Source organism: Prionailurus viverrinus, chromosome D4 (genome assembly GCF_022837055.1).
Source record: "Prionailurus viverrinus isolate Anna chromosome D4, UM_Priviv_1.0, whole genome shotgun sequence".
Taxonomy (NCBI): domain Eukaryota; kingdom Metazoa; phylum Chordata; class Mammalia; order Carnivora; family Felidae; genus Prionailurus; species Prionailurus viverrinus.
This window is the reverse complement of record NC_062573.1, coordinates 62,523,837-62,546,528: the sequence shown is the minus strand read 5'-3', so window position 1 is coordinate 62,546,528 and position 22,692 is coordinate 62,523,837. Positions and strand designations below refer to the sequence as shown.

The 22,692-nt window shown below is 40.5% G+C and overlaps 1 pseudogene; it reads right to left on the bottom strand.

Annotated features, from left to right (window-relative positions):
* The window catches only part of LOC125149882 (dual specificity protein phosphatase 5-like), an 83,091-nt pseudogene that overhangs the window by 5,794 nt on the left and 54,605 nt on the right, over positions 1–22,692 (bottom strand).

Here is a 22,692-nt window from a genome sequence, read left to right as displayed (position 1 = left end):
GAATGTTATAGTACCAACTGGCTTAAATGTTAGTAGCCAGTTCTGGCTGGTGGGAACACGGGTGTTTATTATTTTACTTTTGCACTTTCTGTGTGGTAAGCATATAGATTAGAACAGGAGGTAGTGGTTAAGAACAGATTACCTGGGTTCAGTTCCAGTTCTGTTACTTATTAGCTGTGTGACCTTGGCCAGTGACTCAGCCAGTCTCTCCTTTTTCATGTTATAAAGATTGGGCTGAGGTTATACGGAAAGTGCCCAGATGAATGCTTGGCACATAACTAAGGGCTATTGAAGTGTTAGCTGTTATTGTTCCTAGAATTAAGAATGTAGTTATAAGTAGGGGCCCCTCCGTGGCTCAGTCGGTTCAGCGTCTGACTTGGGCTCAGGTCTCGATCTCAGGGTTTGTGAGTTGGAGCCCTGCATGGGGCTGGCTCTGCGCTGTCAGATCGGAGTCTGCTTCAGATCTTCTGTCTCCCTCCCTCTCTGCCCCTCACCTGCTTGCGCATGCACACTCTCATTCTCTCTTCCTCTCTTTCTCAAAAATAAACATTAAAAATTTTTAAAAAAGAATATAGTTATAAGTCATTATAAATTAATCAACAAAAGATTCATAGGATTTTATAATTGCAAAGAAATCTTGCAGTCTTGATCAAAGGAGTTCTGCTGTGTTCCCAAGACTCCCTCAACGTGGGCCCATGTGTGGAGTGTACTGTGAGACCATGAGCAAGAAGGAGTACAGGGGAGACCTGCTGTGTGGATGCGCACAGTGTTCACATGATTCTCTCAGTGACATCCCAGAAAAAAAAGAGCCCTTCCTTGCAGTTCTAGGAAGAATTAATAATTTATATGCGGGAAGCTTGAATTCCAGGAAGCAAGACACAGGCTTTTTCACACCTTTCTATACAGTAAGTTCCCTTTCTTCCTTCCTTCCTTCCTTCCTTCCTCTTTCTTTTTTCTCTTTTTCTTTTCCCTTTCTTTCTTTCTTTCTTTCTTTCTTTCTTTCTTTCTTTCTTTCTTTCTTTCATTGTTTCCTTGCTGCCCTTATCCATCTTTCAGTAATCACCCTTGCCATCTATGTATGCAAGGATGATTAGTGGATTAGCCTCACTACAGATGTGGATTATTTAAATGAGTGTGTATCTTAAAAAATTTTTTTAATGTTTTTATTTATTTTTGAGAGAGAGAGACAGACAGAGTGTGAGCAGGGGAGGGACAGAGAGAGAGAGAGGGAGAGAGAGAAGCCCAAGCCAACTCCAGGATCTGAGCTGTCAGTACAGAGCCCAATGCGGGGCTTGAGCTCATGAACCCTGAGATCATGACCTGAGTCAAAGTCAGATGCTTAACCTACTGAGCCACCCAGGTGCGTCTACATGAGTGTGTATCTTGAAGCTGTTTTTTCCTCCTTCAATTAGTTTGTAAACCAAATGTGTTTCTACTATGTTTGCTGAGAGGAAATTACATCTTATTTGTATATTGTCTCTGAAGTTCAATGACACCTCCAAGCATGTTTATTCATTTCTGATTTCACATTTAGAACAGGAAAGCAAAGAGCTCAGCTTTTAGTCTTTAGAGGGAAAATACTCATGAATGCACATAGACTGAGTCATAATTCCCTCTGTGACTCATATCTCTTTGTACCTTTTGTTTTTCTTCTCCACTCACTGCTCTCTGTTTCCTCACTATTTCTTCAAAGTATTCTCACTTTAAACCTGACTTTCATTTCCTAAGGGGCTTGAACTGTTGAAATTAACATTGGTTACCGGTCATGTGTTGCCGGTGGAAGCAGTTAGTGTGCAGGGTGCTCTGTGCCGTTCTGTGAATAATGACCTCAGATCTAATCAGACGCCAGCTGAGAGAAGAGTCTACACTCACTAAACCCACTTCATCTGCAGGTCACTTCTTAGTTCTTTGTGCCTCATCACTTTACAGAATCTTTACCAATGTCCCCAGCGACTTCTCCTTGCAAATCTGTGAAGCCTTGGCCCTCCCCGGCCTGATACTGGCTCTCTGCCCTCCCTGGCCCAGTTGCCCTGCACTTTGGCCACCCTTCCCTCGGTCCTCCTCCCTCACCACTCCCTCTTAGTTGCGTTTGTGACTCCCCTTCCCCTACCCGCCCTTGGGGTGTCCCTAGGGCTGGGTTCCTTTTACTCTGCCATCGGTGTGTGACTCAATTTCTTAGATGAGATCAATGCATGGTATCTCCTGAAATCATCCAAACATTTGCATGCATGCTGTGATAAAAATGAAAATAAAAATGCATCTGGTCTTTGTTCCTATTCTTGGCACAGAGCTCTTGAAACCTGTGTAAATTTCTAAGTGATAAGGGCACTAGGACTATCTTTTGTTCTATGGAGGTGACTCTGGGTGGGCTCCTGGATGGCTCCTGGATGGGGCCAGTCACCAGAAAGACCTGCCATGATTAGAAGCTTGGGATTTTCATCTCCAACTCCCATTCTCCAGAGAGGGAGAGGGGCTGGAAATGGAGTAATTCATCAGTCCTGCATATGATCATGCCTCCATAAAAACACCAATATTATGGGGTTCAGAAGGCTTCTGGGCTGGTGTACACATAGACATACACGGAGAGTGGTGTGCATGGGGAGGGCGTGGAAGCATTGCACCCCTTCCCACATACCTTGTTCTATGCCTCTCTTCTTTCTGGATGTTCACCTGTATCTATTATCATATCATTTCCTAATTAACTGGCAAATAGTAAGTAAACTGTTTTCCCGAGTTCTGTGAACCTTCTGGCAAATTAATTGAACCTGGGGAGGGGGTCGTGGAAACCTCTGGTTTAGAGTCTATTGGTCAGAAGCACAGACGACAAACTGGACCTGTGACCGGCATCTGAGGTGTGTCTGTGGGGGGCAGTCTTGTGGGACTGAGCCCTTCACCTGTGGGATCTGACACTATCTCCAGGTAGATGGTGTCAGAATTGAGTTAAATTGTAGGACACCCAGCTGGTGTCACGGGATTGCTTGGTGTGGGGGAAAAGCCCCCAGATCCAGTGTCAGCAGTGTTGTGAGCTGATAGTTTTGTGAGTCAAGGGGAAGCACAGGCAGAGAACAGGTGTCTCTTCTGCGTGTGTCTGACTGATGTGTTTTCCTGGGGAAAGGGTCTCGAACTCTCATCATTCTTAGGAATCGATAAGAAGTGGGGTGGGGAGGGAGGAAATGAGGGAAGGACACAGGTGGAGCCCAAATTTGCAGGTGGCAGGCGCTCCACACCCATATTAGGAAACTGCCCCTTGGACATCTCCACCTGATGATCCCACAGGCACCTCCAACAATGTGACTAAAACGGAAATCAACCCCCCAAACAGGTTCGGGTTCCTATTTTTTTTCACCTGTGCCTGGCATTGCCATTCACTCTGCTTCCCAAGTCAGAGCCTGGAGGGAGAGTTTAGCTTGTTAATTTGCTCTCACATCTCATACCCAACCAATCACCAGTTTTCCCTCTCTGTCCCCTGTTTTCTTTCCACCCTTCAGCACCTGCCCAGTTCAGATACTCACCTAAACCATAGCCAGAGTTTCTTTGCCAACATCTTGCCTCTCATTTGTCTAGTTATCTTCACGTGGCTGCCCAAGAAGTATTTCATACATGGACATTCATTCCTGTCATTCTCATGTCCAATATTCTTCAGGGTCTTGCCATTGCTCACAGAAAAAGACACTTGAGCCAGCTAAGGAAGGCCTTGGCCCTTGCCTACCACTTTCCATTATCTTCCATTCTCCAGCATGATTTGGTCAGCAATGCTGAACTCCTTGTGGCCTCCAGAACATGCTAAGCTTTCCTGCTCTGCTTTGCACATGGAATTTCTGTCGGGAACATCACCTCCATCTTCTTACTTCCTCCTTCATTTTCTATATCCAATCCAGGCAAAGTTCCCCTCCGCCCCCACCTTTGGAGCCTCCCCTTCAAGGGATGTGTCTTCTGTTATACATCCTGGCTTTCCCAGGTGAATTAAGCCAGGATCCTGGGATCTGCCCACTTCCCAGGTAGGCCCACCTAGGTACCCACTCCAAGTTTCACACCCCTCTTATACTGCATTTTCCTTTTATACTGGAGTGAGGCTCTACATCCTTAAATGATTTACATAGGGCAGCACTCTGGCTCTACGTATAAAGAACTGAAGCAAGATTAATAGAAGGATCAAAAAGAGAGCTGATATGCAGAGGTCTGGGCATCCACATCTTCCCAAGCTAAAAGGGAGTGAAGGGGGTGTGTGGCGAAATTTATAATTCACAGGTGGTATTCACTCATTTTATTTCATCTGTATCATCCATTGCACTGTTACATATTGAGATTTATTTATTTGTTACATGTTGAAATCCCCCGTTGCTTGTTTAATCCCCTGGATTAATCCCCTGGATTAAACAAGATAGCAAAGTGGTTTTCTACCCAGATCTTCCTTAGAGCACAGCACTAACTAGGAGGAAAACTCCAGAAGTTCTCCATCAGTGAAGAAAGAATTCTTAACAACAGGCAAACTAGGTAATACCTTTCTATTGTTAAGAATTCAGTACTTTATTTATTTTTTCTTTTTCAACAACTGGAAGCCTGCATCTCCTACTCTCCTTCAGGCATTTTGCCCACTCCCACCCCTCCCCAACTCTGGCAACTACTAGTTTGTTTTCTGTATGTATGGGTCTGTTTCTGCTTTTTGTTTGTTGATGTATTTGTTTCATTTTTTAGAGTCCACATATAAGTGAAAGCATATGGCATTTGTCTTTCTCTGTTTTATTTTACTTAGCATCATAAAGAATTCAATACATTTTTTGAATGAATGTGCAAAATAAGGAACCAAAAAGAAGACATTTTCTACTAAGTCGTATAAAGATGATTAATTCATCATGCCTTTGAGTAAGTAAGGTGCCCGTCAGGCACTAGCTTCTCTCCTAACAGCTGGAGACAGAATGGCGAGTGACCGCAAACACTTTCGTGGTGCTGTGTGCCAGGCATGGCTCTAAATGCCACCGCCTACTGGATCCTTACAATAGTTGGCGGTGCTGTTCATTATCCCATTTCATGGCAGCTGAAGTACAGGCGGGTTAGATTGCTTGCTTGTTCTCTGTTAGAGCGGGATTCAAACCCAGACAGACATGATCCAGAGTCTGTGCTCTGAGCGCCTGCACCACACTGCCTTTCCATCCAGTCCCCGGTATCCACCACCTCCAGCTTTGGTTCATCTATGAACAGGGTTCTCGTAAGCTCACCGCGTATATTAACACCTGTAATCCTCGCAATAACCCTGAGGCCGGTTCTATTACTTTCCTCTCCCCTCAGCCCTGCTGGTTGTGGGCGTGGCCCAGAGAGGGTGTGCCCGGTGGGCGTGGTCTGTGTGGGTGGCCGGGATGGGCGGGACCTGAGCCGCAAGTGGAAAAGCTCTGGAGGTCCTGGATACCACTTTACACCCTTGCTAGAGGGTGGGGAAGACTATAGCCAACTCAACACTTTTGGAGTTGGGATCTTCTGAGTTAGTTCAGGGGACACACGCGGCATCCTGTGTTGAGGGAACACTGTGGTTCAGAAGAGGCTTCAGGCTCTCACCAGCTGTGTGATGGATGGGGGGGGGGGGGGTGGGGTCCTTGACCTGTCTGTCTCAGGGCTGGCTGAGAGGGCTGGAGGGGTAAACAGCCAGTAAACCGTACCCGTTTCTACGTTGGCGATCTCAGACACATCCTTGGGAAGAATTCAGACCAGACCACTCTACCGAAAACCCTCCTGGCCACTTGGAAGCGTCTTTGGTCAGGTGTTGTTCTTCTCCCGCTCCTGGCTCCTCTGCTGACGCGGCTCTTGGCCGGGTTCTCTTCGTTCCCTGCAGAGCTCCTCTTCCCCTCCAGACCCTGGAGGGCGCTGCTCCTCTCCACGTTGTCTCTCTCAGGGCGAACCGTCCCTCCGCCACCAGGGGGCTTTCCAAATCGCTCCTCCGAGCTCTGTTTTGATCTCCAGTTCTGCCTGGCCGTTTTTGTTCCAAAGTTTTCTTCTCGGGTTACAAAGCACAATGGACCACATGCTCTCTAATACTTGAGGTTAGGGCAGCTAGACCAATAACAGATGAACATTTAAAATGCGCTTTTCATATACTTTCCAGCATTCCACTTGTGGAATCTTACAGAAATACTTAAGTCCTCAGGGACACATGTACAGAGATGTGCACCGTAGTATTAATAAAAGAAAAACATTAGAACAGCTTATAGGGGAAATGGTGAATTATGGTACACTCCTACCAGGAGAGAGTAAGCTACAGAAAGAATAAAGCACATCTATAAGGACCATAAAAGGATTCTGCAAAAAGTAAGTTGAAGAACAGTATTTGGACTGTGATCCCATTTGTGGGTGTGTTTGAAGGCATGTGTGTGAAATATAAATCAAGGGGCGCCTGGGTGGCTCAGTGGGTTAAGTGTCTGACTCTTGATTTTGGCTCAGGTTATGATCTCACGGTTTGTGAGATCGAGTCTCTCTATGCTGACAGCACTTGGAGCCTGCTTGGGATTCTCTCTCTTTCCCTGTATCTCTGCCGCTCCCCTGCTCTCTCTCTCAAAATAAATAAACATTAAAAAAAAAAGAAATATAAATCAAGGTTTATTTTAAACCCTATTTTAGGGTTTTTAAATAGGGTTTCCAAATTAAAATGTCTTTGTAACTAGGCTGAAAGCTATAATGAATATCAGAGCCTAAGAACAAATGACATTAAATTGCAAAAACTTTCAAGATTAGTCTCATGTTGTATGTCTATGGATGTGGAGGAGATAAAGATCCTGACACAGGATGGAATCCGGAACCTTCGAGGCCCTTGTGTCTAGAGCGGCAGAAAATGAAGCCAGAGTCTGAGGTGTCCCCTTAAAACCTCTAAGCAGTATGGTTCTGAGTCATTCTGGGAGGTTTTGAGTGAAGGAGAATGGATCTGGTAAAGGGGACAGACTGGAAGCTGGGATACCAATCGGAAAGATTTTGTGAGGCCAGCAATTTTGGTGACTGGGGCAAAGGGTAGTGGGAATGTGGAAAAAATATGGAGTCTTTAAAGGTCATCTGGAAATCTTTTACTTAGATAAGTAATCTTAGAGATTAGCAGTTTGATGAGGTGGACTGGGCAGGACATGGAGAGTCCTGGGAATATTTAGGGTTCTCGCAGGGGATCTGAGAAGTAGAGGAGGAAGTTTGAGTTAGTTCGGGCTTGCCCTTAGATGCCAAGCTGGAGATGGAAACATGAACTCACAGCAGGTAGACACGTCGAGTGAACAGGAGACAATGGTCCAGGATTAATCCCAAGAGCTCTGTCATTTCATTGAGGATTACATGATACCACACGTTAAAAACCCCCAACATAGGGCCTGGAGTGGAGCACATGCTCAGTAAATGTCAGTTTCCCTTCCCTGAAGAAACATTTGTTCAATGAGCCCATAGTCAACAATTAATCCCAAACCAGGCTGACCTTTAAGGATAAACATGCAAAGAAGGTCATGAGGCTGATTTAGAATATGAGCCATCACACACTTGTTGAGTTACACAAAGAAAACCATTTCAGGGAAGGAAGTTTTGTTCTCTGTATCACCACTGGAGCCACAGAAGGTCTTTACACTTTCTGGAGCCTCCTCGCCAGTGGGTCTGCCTGGAAGGCCAGATGCCAGGTTTGCTCCCCAGCTCACCTATGACAATGACTTCTACCCTCTGAGAATGCCTTTTATGAGTCTTGCTGGCTAGGTGTGGATAAGCCCATTTTAAAGGATCTGTTTGTTTTCACCCTCCCGTCTGCCCCACACATCCTGAATTGGCCCACCTGAGGGTAGACCTCAAAAGGATGGGCAGTATGAATTTTCGACTCTGGGTATACATTCATCCCTAGTAATTACTAAGGGAAGTTTCTGGTTCTGGAAATTCTCTGTAGAGGCTCACCCTAGCAATTCTAATACTTTTGTGCTCCTTTCAAAAGTAAAAAGTCGGGGCGCCTGGGTGGCGCAGTCGGTTAAGCGTCCGACTTCAGCCAGGTCACGATCTCGCGGTCCGGGAGTTTGAGCCCTGCGTCAGGCTCTGGGCTGATGGCTCAGAGCCTGGAGCCTGCTTCTGATTCTGTGTCTCCCTCTCTCTCTGCCCCTCCCCCGTTCATGCTCTGTCTCTCTCTGTCCCAAAAATAAACATTGAAAAAAAAAAGTAAAAAGTCAATTTGCCTTTTCTGGGGGACATCTGGCTTGTTATTTTTTCCTGAAGCTTATTGACTAGAGACTTTCAGGTGCTGTTCTGCAGGTGGTCCTGAACTTCTGGCGATGTGAGGGGGAGACTGGGAGAGGAGCTAGTGTTTTTTCCTGGTCCTCATATTGAGATGCCTACTGGATGCCCATTGTGAAGGGGTCAAGGAGGCAACTGAATTTATGAGGCTGCAACTAGTGCGAAGTTAGAGCTGAAGATTGAAATTTAAGATTATTACTTAAATCAAGAGTGATTCACTTTTTTTATGCCGTTGGACCCCTTTGGCAGTCTAGTGAAGCCACTAGACTTTTATCAGAATGATATTTTTAAATGTGTAAAATAAAATGCATAAGATTACACAGGAAACCATATTAAATACAAACAAGTTTTTAAAAATTGTGATACAGTAATATAATGTGCTCCTGTATTAATACATTAAATAACAGATCTAGTAGGATGATGTGTTAAATTAACAACCCGAGGTCTGAGAAATTAATGACCATAATTTAAGGTACTAAAAAAGTAAGTGATATCTTTGATATCTGGAACAACTCTAATGTAATATGAAAATGTTTGTGATTTCTATTGGTGACAAATTCACAGTTATTTGTAACACTGTGTGCTCAGCTCCTTTATTCATGAATTAAAAAATGTTAAATTTCAATTAGGGATTAGTGAAAATAGGATATTTTCCCCGTCCAGTTCATGGATCCCCTGACTGCTATTTAAAGCCACAGAACACAGTGAAACCAACTAGCATATAAATAAAGAAGAACAAGTTTCTTAAGACGAATACCTGGGAAATTCTGACATTAGGAGGTTGAGCAAAGGAGGAGCTCAAAAGACACTGAGAAAGTGCAGGCAGTGAGGTAGGAGAGGAGGCAAGAGAGGGTAGAATCCAGAAGCCAAGAGAAGAAAATGTCTCTGGGGGAGCCTTGTTTATAATCCTGTGATTGTAAATTGGGATTTACTGTGTACAACAACATTTTAGACTCTTCTCTACTGGACTATTCCCAGTATTCATCCATCCATCCATCCATCCATCCATCCATCCATCCATCCATCCATTTTTGTCAACTCCAACAACATAGCAAGCAAGGTGTTCTAAGGCTGGGAATACAGAAGCAATGGCCACTTACTCTGTGACAGACCCTCAGTATTTATACTTTTAATTATTACAGCAACTCTTTTATTGTTACTCCTGTGCAGTAGATGAAATTGAGGCAGGAGAGGTTAAATAGTCTATCCAGGGGAAGGGATATTAGCCTGAATTTAGACCTGGCTCCTGAGCCCTAGATCTGTTTTGTTTGTTTGTTTGTTTGTTTGTTTGTTTGTTTTTAAGGATCTGAAAGGTTGTTCATCATTCTTTTAAAATTCTTTTTACCTCTGCTTTTTTGAGATATAATTCACATATAACATTGTATAAGTTTACATGATGATTTGATATATGTATATATTGTGAAAATATTACCACAATGAAGTTAGTTAACAACATCTATCACCTCATAGAGTTTTGTGTGTATGTGGTAAGAATATTTAAGATCTAATCTCTTTGCCAATTTCAAGTATACAATATGGTGTTGTTAATTATAGTCACCAGGAGGTACATTAAATCTCCAAAACTTATTCCTCTTATAACTGGAAATTTATACACTTTGACCAACGTCTCACATTTCCCCCACCCAGCCTTGGCAATCATGAAATCTACTCTTTGCTTCTATGAGTTCAACGTTTTTAGATTCCACACATAAGTGATATCATACTTTATTTATCTTTCTCTGGCTTCTTTAACTTAGCAGAATGCCCTCGGGCTTCATTCATGTTGTCACAAATGGCAGGATTTTCTTCTTTTCCTTTTTTTTTAATAGCTGACTAATATCCCATTGTCTACATACACCACATTTTATCTGACCATTCACCTGTTGAAGGACACATAGGTTGTTTCCATGCCTTGGCTGTTGTGAATAATATTGCAGTGAACATGGGGGTGCAGATGTATCTCTTCAAGATATTGGTTTCATTTCCTTTGGACACATACCCAGCAGTAGGATTACTGGGTTATATGGTAGTTCTATTTTTAATTTTTTTGAGGAGCCTAGATACTGTTTTCCACAGTGATTGCACCAGTTTACATTCCCATCAAAGTGCATGAGAGTTTCCTTTTCTCCACATCCTCCCCAACATTTGTTATCTGTTGTCTTTTTGATAGTAGTCATGCTAACAGGTGAGGTGCTATCTCACTGTGGTTCTGATTTGCATTATCCTGAGGATGAGTCATGTTGAGCACCTTTTCATGTACCTGTTGGCTATTTGTATGTCTTCTTTGGAAAAATATCTATTTAAGTCCTTTGCCCATTTTTAATCAGATTTTTAAAAAAAGTTGTCTGAGTTTCTTATATATTTTAGATATTACCCCCTTATCAGAAATATGATTTGCAGATATTTTCTCCCATTCCTTAGGTTGCCTCTTCATTTTGTTCATTTTTTATTTTGCTCTGCAGAAGCTTTTTTGTTTGATACAGCCCCACTTGTTTCTTTTTGCTCTTGTTGCCTTTGTTTTTAGTGTCAGTTCACATTTTATCTCTTCTCTCTCTCTCAACTTCCACTTCACTTTTTGAAGCACCTTCTTCTGGTTTCTATGACTCAACACTCTCTTGGTTTCCTTCCAACTCACTGCTCTTTCTCTCCTATGCTCTGTATGAATAATAATTATCAAATTTAGCCTGCATCAGAATCATATAAATGTTTTTGTTAACTAAGAAAAAAAAAGATGACTGGGTTCTGGCATACACATTCGGAGTCAGAATGGGGGCAGGAGGTGCCCATGTCCCACTGTGTTTCAAATAAATGGCACAAGTGATTTTGGCATAGACCAAAGTTTGAAACCTAGCACTAGCTAGGATTTAAAAACTACTTTTTCAGGAGTGCCTAGGTGGCTCAGTCGGTTAAGCATTGACTTCAGCTCAGGTCGTGGTCTCACAGTTCATGAGTTCAAGCCCCGCGTTGGGCTCCGCACTGAGTTCGAGCCCTGATTCGGGCTCTGTGCTGACTGCTTAGAGCTCGGAGCCTGCTTTTGATTCTGTGTCTCCCTCTCTCTCTGCTCCTCTCCCATTTGCACTCTGTCTCTCTTTCAAAAATAAATAAAAACATTAAGAAGAAATCTTTTTAAAAAATTACTTTTTCATACATTAGTTTTAATAAAATCAATAAAGTACTCCTTTCATAGTTTCGGTGTTACGATAATTCCATTTCTAAAATGAGGTCATTTGGTGATATCAGTCCAGTTATCAAGGATGGAAGGAAGGACACATTCTAAAAATCAATCATAAAGATAAATTCTCTTGTTTCCATAATATGCCTAAAGATAGAAGCATCAGCAACACTGGATATGGGGTTAGAAGACCCAAGTTCAAGTCCATTTTACAGATGTGATTTTCCGGTCCTGGACGAGTCATTTAAACTTTTTAGACCTTAGTTTTGCCTCATTCACAATATGAGGATTGCCATAATTCCCATCTAGACATGATTCATTCCATTGGCTTTCCTCCTTTCCCACGTTAGAATACTTTGTTGTTTCAGAATTCCCGAATGACTGTTGCAAATATATCCAATCATCAGTTTCTATTCCTGGAGGAGTCAGAATCTTAATCTAGACACTGTTTGATACCTATAGTTGTCTGGTGTGGTTATTTGAATATACTGAAGGATTACTTTGATAAAAGATGAAAGGCCAGATCATAGTTTTATTGTTTTGGGGCCCAGACTTTTTGCAAGACTAGATAATGAATAGATAAAATGCAAACTGAAAAAATTATGAATATGAGAGAAAAGCAAGATGAGGATTCATCTCTCAGTAATAGGTCTAACAGATCCCCAAATCCTATGCTCTTGTTCTTTTGTTCCATTTTTCTTTGTGTAATAAAACTTCTCTGCAAGATTCTGATTATGGTGTAGCATGTGGCTGGATGGAAACAGGTACATAAATAGTGAGCCCCTTTCTAAAAACAGGGGAAGAAGGGCGCCTGGGTGGCTCAGTTGGCTGAGCACCCGACTTTGGCTCAGATCATGATCTCATGGTTCATGAGTTTGAGTCCCTGTACTGGGCTTGCTAATGTCAGCACAGAGCCTACTTCAGATCCTCTGTTTAAAAATAAAATAAAAAAATAAAAACAGGGGAAGGAAAAGGGTCTGGACAGATCTGGTTGGAGTGGTTTTATTTTTACTTCTTTTCAGTCTATAAAACAAATATTTGGTAGCAAGGTGCCATAAACTCAGCTTGTACAATTTGTTTGGCACCTTTTAAATACTTAAAATTATTTTAATGTTTATTTATTTTTGAAGGAGAGGGAGACACAGTGTGAGCAGTGGAGGGGCAGAGAGAGAGGGTGACACAGGATGTGAAGCAGACTTTAGGCTATGAGCCATCAGCACAGAGCCTGATGTGGGGCTTGAACTCAACAAACCGTGAAATCATGACCTGAGCCAAAGTCTGACACTTGGCTGAGCCAACCAGGTGCCACAACTTGTTTGGAACCTTAATGAAGTCTCAGCTTTCTCTCTTTGTAGACGCTCTGGCCACCACCTTCCATGAAGGATTTATTCAAGGCAGATATGATATATTCTAGAGCTGTGTGCTCCAATGTGATAGTTGGTTTTTTGTTGTTGTTGTTGTTTTACAGATTTGATAGAGGTTTATTAAGCTCTCCTTTGCAGAGAGAGGGCCAAAGTGCCTCCTTTTTACACATATGATATGTTAATTTAAATCTCAAAGTTCAAGTTCTTTTTTTTTTTCTGGGTAGGGATTTTTTTCACTATTTTTTTTTAATTTTTAAAAATTTTAAAATTTACATCCAAATTAGTTACCATATAGTGCAACAATGATTTCAGGAGTAGATTCCTTAATTCCCCTTACCCATTTAGCCCATCTGCTCTCCCACAACCCCTCCAGTAACCCTCTGTTTGTTCTTCATATTTAAGAGTCTATTATGTTTCATCCCCCTCCCTGTTTTTATACTATTTTTGCTTCCCTTCCCTTGTGTTCATCTGTTCTGTGTCTTAAAGTCCTCATATGAGTGAAGTCATATGATATTTGTCTTTCTGACTAATTTCGCTTAGCTGTAATACCCTCTAGTTCCATCCACATAGTTGCAAATGGCAAGATTTCATTCTTTTTGATTGCCGAGTAATACTCCATTATATGTATATATAATATATACACACACACACACACACACACACCACATCTTCTTTATCCACTCATCCATCGATGGACATTTGGGCTCTTTCCATACTTTGGCTATTGTTGATAGTGAGCTACAAACATTGGGGTGCATATGTCCCTTCAAAACAGCATACCTGTATCCCTTGGATAAATACCTACTAGTGCAGTTGCTGGGTCATAGGGTAGTTCTATTTTTAATTTTTTGAGGAACCTCCCTACTTTTTCCAGAGTGGCTGCCCAGTTTGCATTCCCACTAACAGTGCAAAAGAGATCCTCTTTCTCCACATCCTCACCAACATCTGTTGTTGCTTGAGTTGTTAATGTTAGCCATTATGAAAGGTGTGAGGTGGTATCTCATTGTGGTTTTGATTTGTATTTCTCTGATGATGAGTGATGTTGAGCATTTTTTTCCTGTGTCTGTTGGCCATCTGGATGTCTTCCTTGGAGAAGTGTCTATTCATGTCTTTTGCCCATTTCTTCACTGGATTATTTGTTTTTTGGGTGTTGAGTGTGATAAGTTCTTTATAGTTTTTGGATACTAACCTTTTATCTGATATGTCATTTGCAGATATCTTCTCCCATTCCATCGGTTGCCTTTTAGTTTTGCTGATTGTTTCCTTCGCTGTGCAGAAGCTTTTTATTTTGATGAGGTCCCAATAGTTCATTTTTGCTTTTGTTTCCCTTGCCTCTGGAGACGGGTTGAGTAAGAAGTTGCTGTGGTCAAGGTCAAAGAGGTTTTTACCTGCTTTCTCCTCGAGGATTTTGATGGCTTCCTGTCTTACATTTAGGTCTTTCATCCATTTTGAGTTTGTTTTTGTGTATGGTATAAGAAAATGGTCCAGGTTCACTTTCCTGCATGTCGCTGTCCAGTTTTCCCAGCACCACTTGCTGAAGAGACTGTCTTTATTCCATTGGATATTCTTTCCTGATTTGTCAAAGATTAGTTGGCCATATGTTTGTGGGACTGTTTCTGGGTTTTCTATTCTGTTCCATTGATCGGAGTGTCTGTTTTTGTGCCAGTACCATACTGTCTTGATGATTACAGCTTTGTAGTACAGCTTGAAGTCTGGGATTGTGATGCCTCCTGCTTTGGTTTTCTTTTTCAAGATTGCTTTGGCTATTTGGGGTCTTTTCTGGTTTCATACAAATTTTAGGGTTGTTTATTCTAGCTCTGTGGAAAATGCTCGTGTTATTTTGAAAGGGATTGCATTGAATATGTAGATTGCATTGTAGTATTACAAAGCAATCCAGTATACTACAAAGCAATCTAGTAGCATTCAATCTGTAGTATTCATTGTAGTATTGAAATTTTAACAACATTTGTTCTTCCTATCCAGGAGCATGGAATATTTTTCCTTTTTTTGGTATCTTCTTCAATTTCTTTCATAAGCTTTCTATAGTTTTCAGTGTATAAATTTTTCACCTCTTTGGTTAGGTTTATTCCTAGGTATTTTGTGGTTTTGGTGCAATTGTAAATGGGATCAATTCCTTGATTTCTTTTTCTGTTGCGTCACTGTTGGTGTATAGGAATGCAACTGATTTCTGTGCATTGATTTTATATCCTGCAACTTTGCTGAATTCATGAATCAGTTCTAGCAGCTTTTTGGTGGAATCTTTTGGGTTTTCCATATAGAGTATCGTGTCATCTGCGAAGAGTGAAAGTTTGACTTCCTTCTGGCTGATTTGGATGTCTTTTATTTCTTTGTGTTGTCTGATTGCTGAGGCTAAGATTTCCAATACTATGTTGAATAACAGTGGTGAGAGTGGACATAACCTGTCTTGTTCCTGACCTTAGGGGGAAAACTCTCAGTTTTTCCCTATTGAGGATAATATTAACGTTGGGTCTTTCGTATACAGCTTTTATGATCTCAAGGTATGATGCTTCTATCCCTACTTTCTTGAGAGTTTTTATCAAGAAAGGATGCTGTATTTTGTTGAATGCTTTCTCTACATCTATTGAGAGGATCATATGGTTCTTGTCCTTTCTTTTATTGATGTGATGAGTTATATTGATTGTTTTGCAGATATTGAACCAGCCCTGCATCCCAGGTATAAATCCCCCTTGGTCGTGGTGAATGATTTTTTTGATGTATTGTTGGATCCGGTTGGCTAATACCTTGTTGAGGATTTTTGCATCCATGTTCATCAGGGAAATTGGTCTATAGCTCTCCTTTTTAGTGGGGTCTCTGTCTGGTTTTGGAACCAAGGTAATGCTGAATTCATAAAAGGAGTTTGGAAGTTTTCCTTCCATTTCTATATTTTGGAATAGCTTTAAGAGAATAGGTGTTAACTCTTCCTTCAATGTTTGATAGAATTGCCCTGGAAAGCGAGCTGGCCCTGGACTCTCGTTTTTTGGGAGATTTTTGATTACTCATTCGATTTCTTTACTGGTTATGGGTTTGTTCAAATTTTGTTTCTTCCTGTTTCAGTTTTGTTAGTATATATGTTTCTAGGTATTTGTCCATTTCTTCCAGATTGCCCATTTCATTGGCATATAATTGCTTATAATGTTCTTTTATTGTTGTTTTTGTTTCTGCTGTGTTGGTTGTGATCTCTCCTCTTTCATTCTTGATTTTATTTATTTGGGTCCTTTCCTTTTTCTTTTTGATCAAACTAGCTACTGGTTTATCAATTTTGTTAATTCTTTCAAAGAACCAGCTTCTGGTTTCATTGATTTGTTCTACTGTTTTTTGTGTGTTTTTTTTTTCTCAAAGCATTAATTTCTGCTCTAATCTTTATTATTTCCTGTCTTCTGCTGGTTTGGGGTTTTATTTGCTGTTCTTTTTCCAGCTCTTTAAGGTGTAAGGTTAGGTTGTGTATCTGAGACCTTTCTTCCTTCTCTAAGAAGTCCTGGATTGCTATATACTTTCCTCTTATAACCACCTTTGCTGCATCCAAGAGGTTTTGGGTTGTGGTGTTATCAATTTCATTGGATTCCATGTACTCTCTAATTTTATCTTTAACTTCTTGGTTAGCCCATTCATTCTTTAGTAGGATGTTCTTCAGTCTCCAAGTATTACCTTTCCAAATTTTTTCTTGTGGTTGATTTCAAGTTTCAAAGCGTTGTGGTCTGAAAATATGCATGTTATGATATTGATCTTTTTGTACTTGCTGAGGGCTGATTTGTGTCCCAGTATGTGGTCTATTCTGGAGAATGTTCCATGTGCACTGGAGAAGAATGTATATTCTGGTGCTCTAGGATGAAATGTTCTGAATATATCTGTTAAGTCCATCTGGTCCAGTGTGTCATTCAAAGCCACTGTTTCCTTGTTGATTTTTTGATTAGATAATCTGTCCATTGTTGTAAGTAGAATGTTGAAGTCCCCTACTATTATGGTATTATTATCAATGATAATAATGTATGTATATGATTAATTGGTTTATATATTTGCATTCTTCCACATTTGGAGTGCACATGTTTACAATTGTTCGGTCTTCTTGGTGGATAGACCCCTTAATTATGATATAATGCCCTTCTGCATCTCTTGATACAGTCTTTATTTTAAAGTCTAGATTGTCTGATATAAGTATGGCTACTCTGGTTTTCTTTTGTTGACCATTAGCATGATAGATGGTTCTCCATCTCCTTACTTTCAATCTGAAGGTGTCTTTAGGTCTAAAGTGGGTCTCTTGTAAACAGCAGAATGATGGATCTTGTTTTCTTATTCATTCTTTTACCCTATGTTTTTTGATTGGAGCATTTAGTCCATTGACATTTAGAGTGAGTACTGAAAGATATGAATTTATTGCCATTATGTTACTTGTAGAGTTGGAGTTTCTGGTGGTGTTTCTGGTCCTTTCTAGTCTCTGTTGCTTTTGTTATGTATGTATGTATGTATGTACTTATTTTTTCATCTTTCTCCCCTCAGAGAGTCCCCCTAAACATTTCTTGCAGGGCTGGTTTAGTGGTCACAAACTCCTTTAATTTTTGTTTGTCTGGGAAACTTTTAATCTCTCCTTCTAGTTTGAATGACAGTCTTGCTGGATAAAGAGTTCTTGGCTGCATATTTTTCTGATTCAGCACATTGAATATATCCTGCCACTCCTTTCTGGCCTGCCAAGTTTCTGTGGATAGATCTGCTGGAAACCTGATCTGTCTTCCCTTGTAAGTTGAGGACTTTTTTTCCCTTGCTGCTTTCATGATTCTTTCCTTGCCTGAGTATTTTGTGAATTTGACTATGATATGCCTTGTTGATGGTCAGTTTTTGTTGAATCTACTGGGATTCCTCTGTGCTTCCTGGATTTTGATGTCTGTATCTTTCCCCAGGTTAGGAAAGTTTTCTGCTATGATTTGCTCACATCACCCTTCTACTCCTTTTCCTCTCTTCATCCTCTAGGACCCCTATGATTCTGATGTTGTTCCTTTTTAATGAGTCACTGATTTCTCTAATTCTTAAATTGTGCTCTTTTGCCTTTGTTCCCTCCTTTTTTGTGCTTCATTATTTTCCATAAGTTTGTCTTCTGTATCGCTGATTGTTCTGTCTCATCCATCCTTGCTGCCGTGGCATCCACTGGAGATGGCAGCTCAGTCATAACATTTTTTTTTTCATCCTGACTAGCTTTTCTTTCTTTTATCTCTGCAGCAAGGGGTTCTAATCTGTTTTCGACTCCAGGTAGTATTATTATTATCATGATTCTAAATTCTGGTTCAGACATCTTGCTTGTATCTGTGTTGGGTAAGTCCCTGTCTGTCGTTTCTTCCTGCTCTTTCTTTTAGTGTGAATTCCCTCATTTTGTCATTTAAAAAAAAATTTTTTAAATTTATTTTTAATGTTTATTTATTTTTGACACAGAGAGAAAGACAGAGCATGAGTGGGGGAGGGGCAGAGAGAGAGGGAGACACAGAATCCGCAGCAGGCTCCAGGCTCTGACTTGTCAGCACAGAGCCCGACGTGGGGCTCTAACTCACCGACCACGAGATCATGACCTGAGCCCAAGTTGGATGCTCGACTGAGCCACCCAGGCTCCCCCTTCATTTTGTCATTTTGAAGGGAGAAAAGGAATGAATAAGGTAAAAAAGATATAAAAGTTAAAGTTGAAAAAATTAAAATTAAAAAAAATTAAAATTAAAAAATTGAAGCAATCACACAGACACAAAATCGAATAAATGATGCTAGATTCTAGGTGTGTTTTGGTCTGGGTGTTGAAAGGGTTTTGACTGGGGCGCCTGGGTGGTGCAGTCGGTTAAGCGTCCGACTTCAGCCAGGTCACGATCTTGCGGTCCGTGACAGCAGTACTTGACAGCAAGTTTGCTCCCTCAAGAATATTTGGTAATACCTGGAGATGTTTTTGGTTGTTAAAAGAGAGGGTTGGGTGCAGGGTGCTGCTGGTAATCCTACAGTGCTTAGGATGATCTTCCACAAAAAAAGAATTATGTGGACCAAAATAACAGCAGTGCCAATGTTGAGAGACTAGGCTATAAAGGTAGGATTCTGTTACACTGTTGGTTGACATCAGGTAACCAGCACACTCTGAGATTATGGTGGGATTTAGCTTAGGACATTGTCCCTAAGATCACAAGTGACAGATCTCCCTGGATCCTTTTATTCTGTTTGGGCTATATTGATTGGGTGGAGTCACTGAAATATTTGAACCAATTTACATATCCTGAATACCATTACTTTCCCTAAGTAAAAGCTCATTTTAAACACCTCTTATGCTGATTACCAAAGCTAGTAACTTCAGCAATGAAAATCTATCTGTGACATTCATTATGCTGAACATAATAGCTCTCCTATGGCCAAGAAACCTTTGGACTGGGACCTTTCTAATAATAAGTGGCTGACTACTTATCCCTGAACCTTGGCTCAACCTTGGCTGCCTAAGTAAAAGTGTTCTTTAATGACTTCAGTTTGGTATCCAATTCTTAACTCTCTTCTTGGATAAAACCAGCCGGAAGAACATAGCTTTTGCAAAACCTGCCACCTTAAATTATAATGATTTTTCAAAGTATGCAAACATGAGTATATCACACACCAAAACACTCAATGTAGGGATATCTGGTGGTCTCCATCTTTCTGCTACTTCTTTCTCTTCTTTGACCCCAAAGCCCAGGGCCCTAGTTCCTCAAGCACACAAAAGTACCCAGCCAGGGTGATTCATTACCCTGTACAGCACTGCCTGCAATGGGTATCTTGTCTTATTTAACTGGACCAAGGCCAATTATGCATTCTGTCCACCTTCTCTGCAGCTCCTCCCATATCCTAGTGTCTTTAGACTGACTTCAGTACTACTGGCTCTCCCATAATGAGACTTGTGATACCCTTGATTTTAGGACTTTGTTTCCTTTGTCTTATAAAAAGAAAGGGGTCAGCCTGGTAATCCTTTATCTCCCTTTTAGTTCCAGCTTTCTGTAGCTCTCTACACTATTGACTTCATAGCAACCTTCCATTTACACTAAAATCAGAGAAGTTCAGGTGATTTTGCTGTCTCCTTAAAGCTCCTTACAATGGATTTTAATACAACTGAAGTAATTAAAGATGAAGTCTTGATGTTCGGAAGTTCTCAGACAAAAAATTATAAGGGAGAAGAAAGCAAGTAGCAAAATGTCAGTGAATCTAGGTGAAGGATATATAGGTATGCATTGTCAGATTCTTGCAACATGTATGAGGAGTGACTTTTTTTTAAATAAAAAATTAAAATAAAAACAATATTAAGTGAGTTTCTAACTCTCAGTGTGGCTGTCCAAAGGGATTTTTTTGCTCCCTACTAAAGTCAAATTCAGAAATGTCTCAACTATCCTAAGAAACATATTGTGTCTTTACAGGAGCTGTTGACACATGTGAATGAAAAGACCAGGCACAATGCCCCACACTGGAGAATGCTATGGTCCAATCCTTAGATTTTTCTTTTTAACAAAAAAAGAATACAACACTTATCTTCTTCCCCTCAAACTTGAAGATATGGACATAAGACTTTTAAAACATCTTGAATTACAGCTTTGAACATGATGAAAACACATGAGGGTTTTACTGTTGACCCTTGAACAATGTGAGTTTGAACTGCATGGGCCCACTTATATTTGAATTTTGTTTCAATAAATACAGTACAGAACTGTACTGCAAGTGTGTTCTCCTTATGATTTAATTTTTTAAATAAGTGTTTGTTTATATTCTAGTTAGTTAACATACAGTATAATATTAGTTTAAGGTGTACAATTTAGTGATTCAACACTTGCATACAACACCCAGTGCTTAATCCCCATCGTATATTTAACTCATCCTCCCATCTACCTCCCCTCTGGTAACCATCAGTTTGTTTTCTATAGTTAAGCATCTGTTTCTTGGTTTGTCTCCCTTTTTTCCCCATGATTGTTTTGTTTCTTAAATTCCACATATGAGTGAAATAATATAGTATTTGTCTTTCTCTGACTGACTTATTTTACTTAGCATAATACTCTCTAGCTCCATCCATGTCATTACAAATGGCAAGATCTCATTCTTTTCTATGGCTGAGTAATATTCTATTGTATATATATACCACATCTTTATCCATTCATCAGTTGATGGACATTTGGGCTCTTTCCATAATCTGGCTATTGTTTATAATACTGCTACTATAAACTTTAGGGTGCATGTATCCCTTTGAATTAGTATTTTTGTATTATTCTTTGGGGAAATATCTAGTAGTGCAATTGCCGGATCATAAGGCAGTTCTATTTTTAACTTTTTGAGGAAACGCCATACTTTTTTCCAGAGTAACTTCACCAGTTTACATTTCCACAGTGTAAGAGGGTTCCCCTTTCTTGACATCCTCACCATCACCTGCTGTTTCTTGTGTTGATGATTTTATTTATTTATTTATTTATTTATTTATTTATTTATTATCAAGCAAATAACCCTGTTTTATACAGTGAAGTGGAAGAGCCAAGGCTCAAATCCAAAATTTCTTTTTTTTTTAAATGAAATTTATTGTCAAATTGGTTTCCATACAACACCCAGTGCTCAATCCCAACAGGTACCCTCCTCAATGCCTATCACCCACTCACCCTCCTCAGTTTATTCTCAGTTTTTAAGAGTCTCTTATGGTTTGCCTCCTTCCCTCTCTGTAACTTTTTCCCCCCCTCCCCCTCCCCCATGGTCTTCTGTTAAGTTTCTCAGGATCCACATAACAGTGAAAACATATGGTACCTGTCTCTCTCTGTATGACTTATTTCACTTAGCATAATACACTCCAGTTCTATCCACGTTGCTGCAAAAGGCCATATTTCATTCTTTCTCATTGCCAAATAGTATTCCATTGTGTATATAAACCACAATTTCTTTATCCATTCATCAGTTGATGGACGTTTAGGCTCTTTCCATAATTTGGCCATTGTTGAAAGTGATACTGTAAACATTGGGGTACAAGTGCCCCTATGCATCAGCACTCCTGTATCCCTTGGGTAAATTCCTAGCAGTGCTATTGATGGGTCATAGGGTAGATCTATTTTTAATTTTTTGAGGAACCTCCACACCATTTTCCAGAGTGGCTGCACCAGTTTGCATTCCCACCAACAGTGCAAGAGGGTTCCCATTTCTCCACATCCTCGCCAGCATCTATAGCCTCCTGATTTGTTCATTTTAGCCACTCTGACTGGCGTGAGGTGATATCTGAGTGTGGTTTTGATTTGTATTTCCCTGATGAGGAGTGACATTGAGCATCTTTTCACGTGCCTGTTGGCCATCTGGATGTCTTCTTTACAGAAGTGTCTATTCACGTCTTCTGCCCATTTCTTGACTGGATTATTTGTTTTTTGGGTGTGGAGTTTGGTGAGTTCTTTATAGATTGTGGATACTAGCCCTTTGTCTGATATGTCATTTGCAAATATCTTTTCCCATTCCATCAGCTGCCTTTTAGTTTTGTTGATTGTTTCCTTTTCAGTGCAGAAGCTTTTTATCTTCATGAGGTCCCCGTAGTTCATTTTTGCTTTTAATTCCCTTCCCTTTGGAGATGTGTCAAGTAAGAAATTGCTGTGGCTGAGGTCAGAGAGGTTTTTTCCTGCTTTCTCCTCTAGGGTTTTGATGGTTTCCTATATCACATTCAGGTCCTTCATCCATTTTGAGTTTATTTTTGTGAATGGTGTAAGAAAGTGGTCTAGTTTCATTCTTCTGCATGTTGCTGTCCAGTTCTCCCAGCACCATTTGTTAAAGAGACTGTCTTTTTTCCATTGGATAGTCTTTCCTGCTTTGTCAAAGATTAATTGGCCATTCTTTTGTGGGTCCAGTTCTGGAGTCTCTATTCCATTCCATTGGTCTATTGTATTGCTGATTTTAACCATTCTGACAAGTGTGAGGTGATATCTC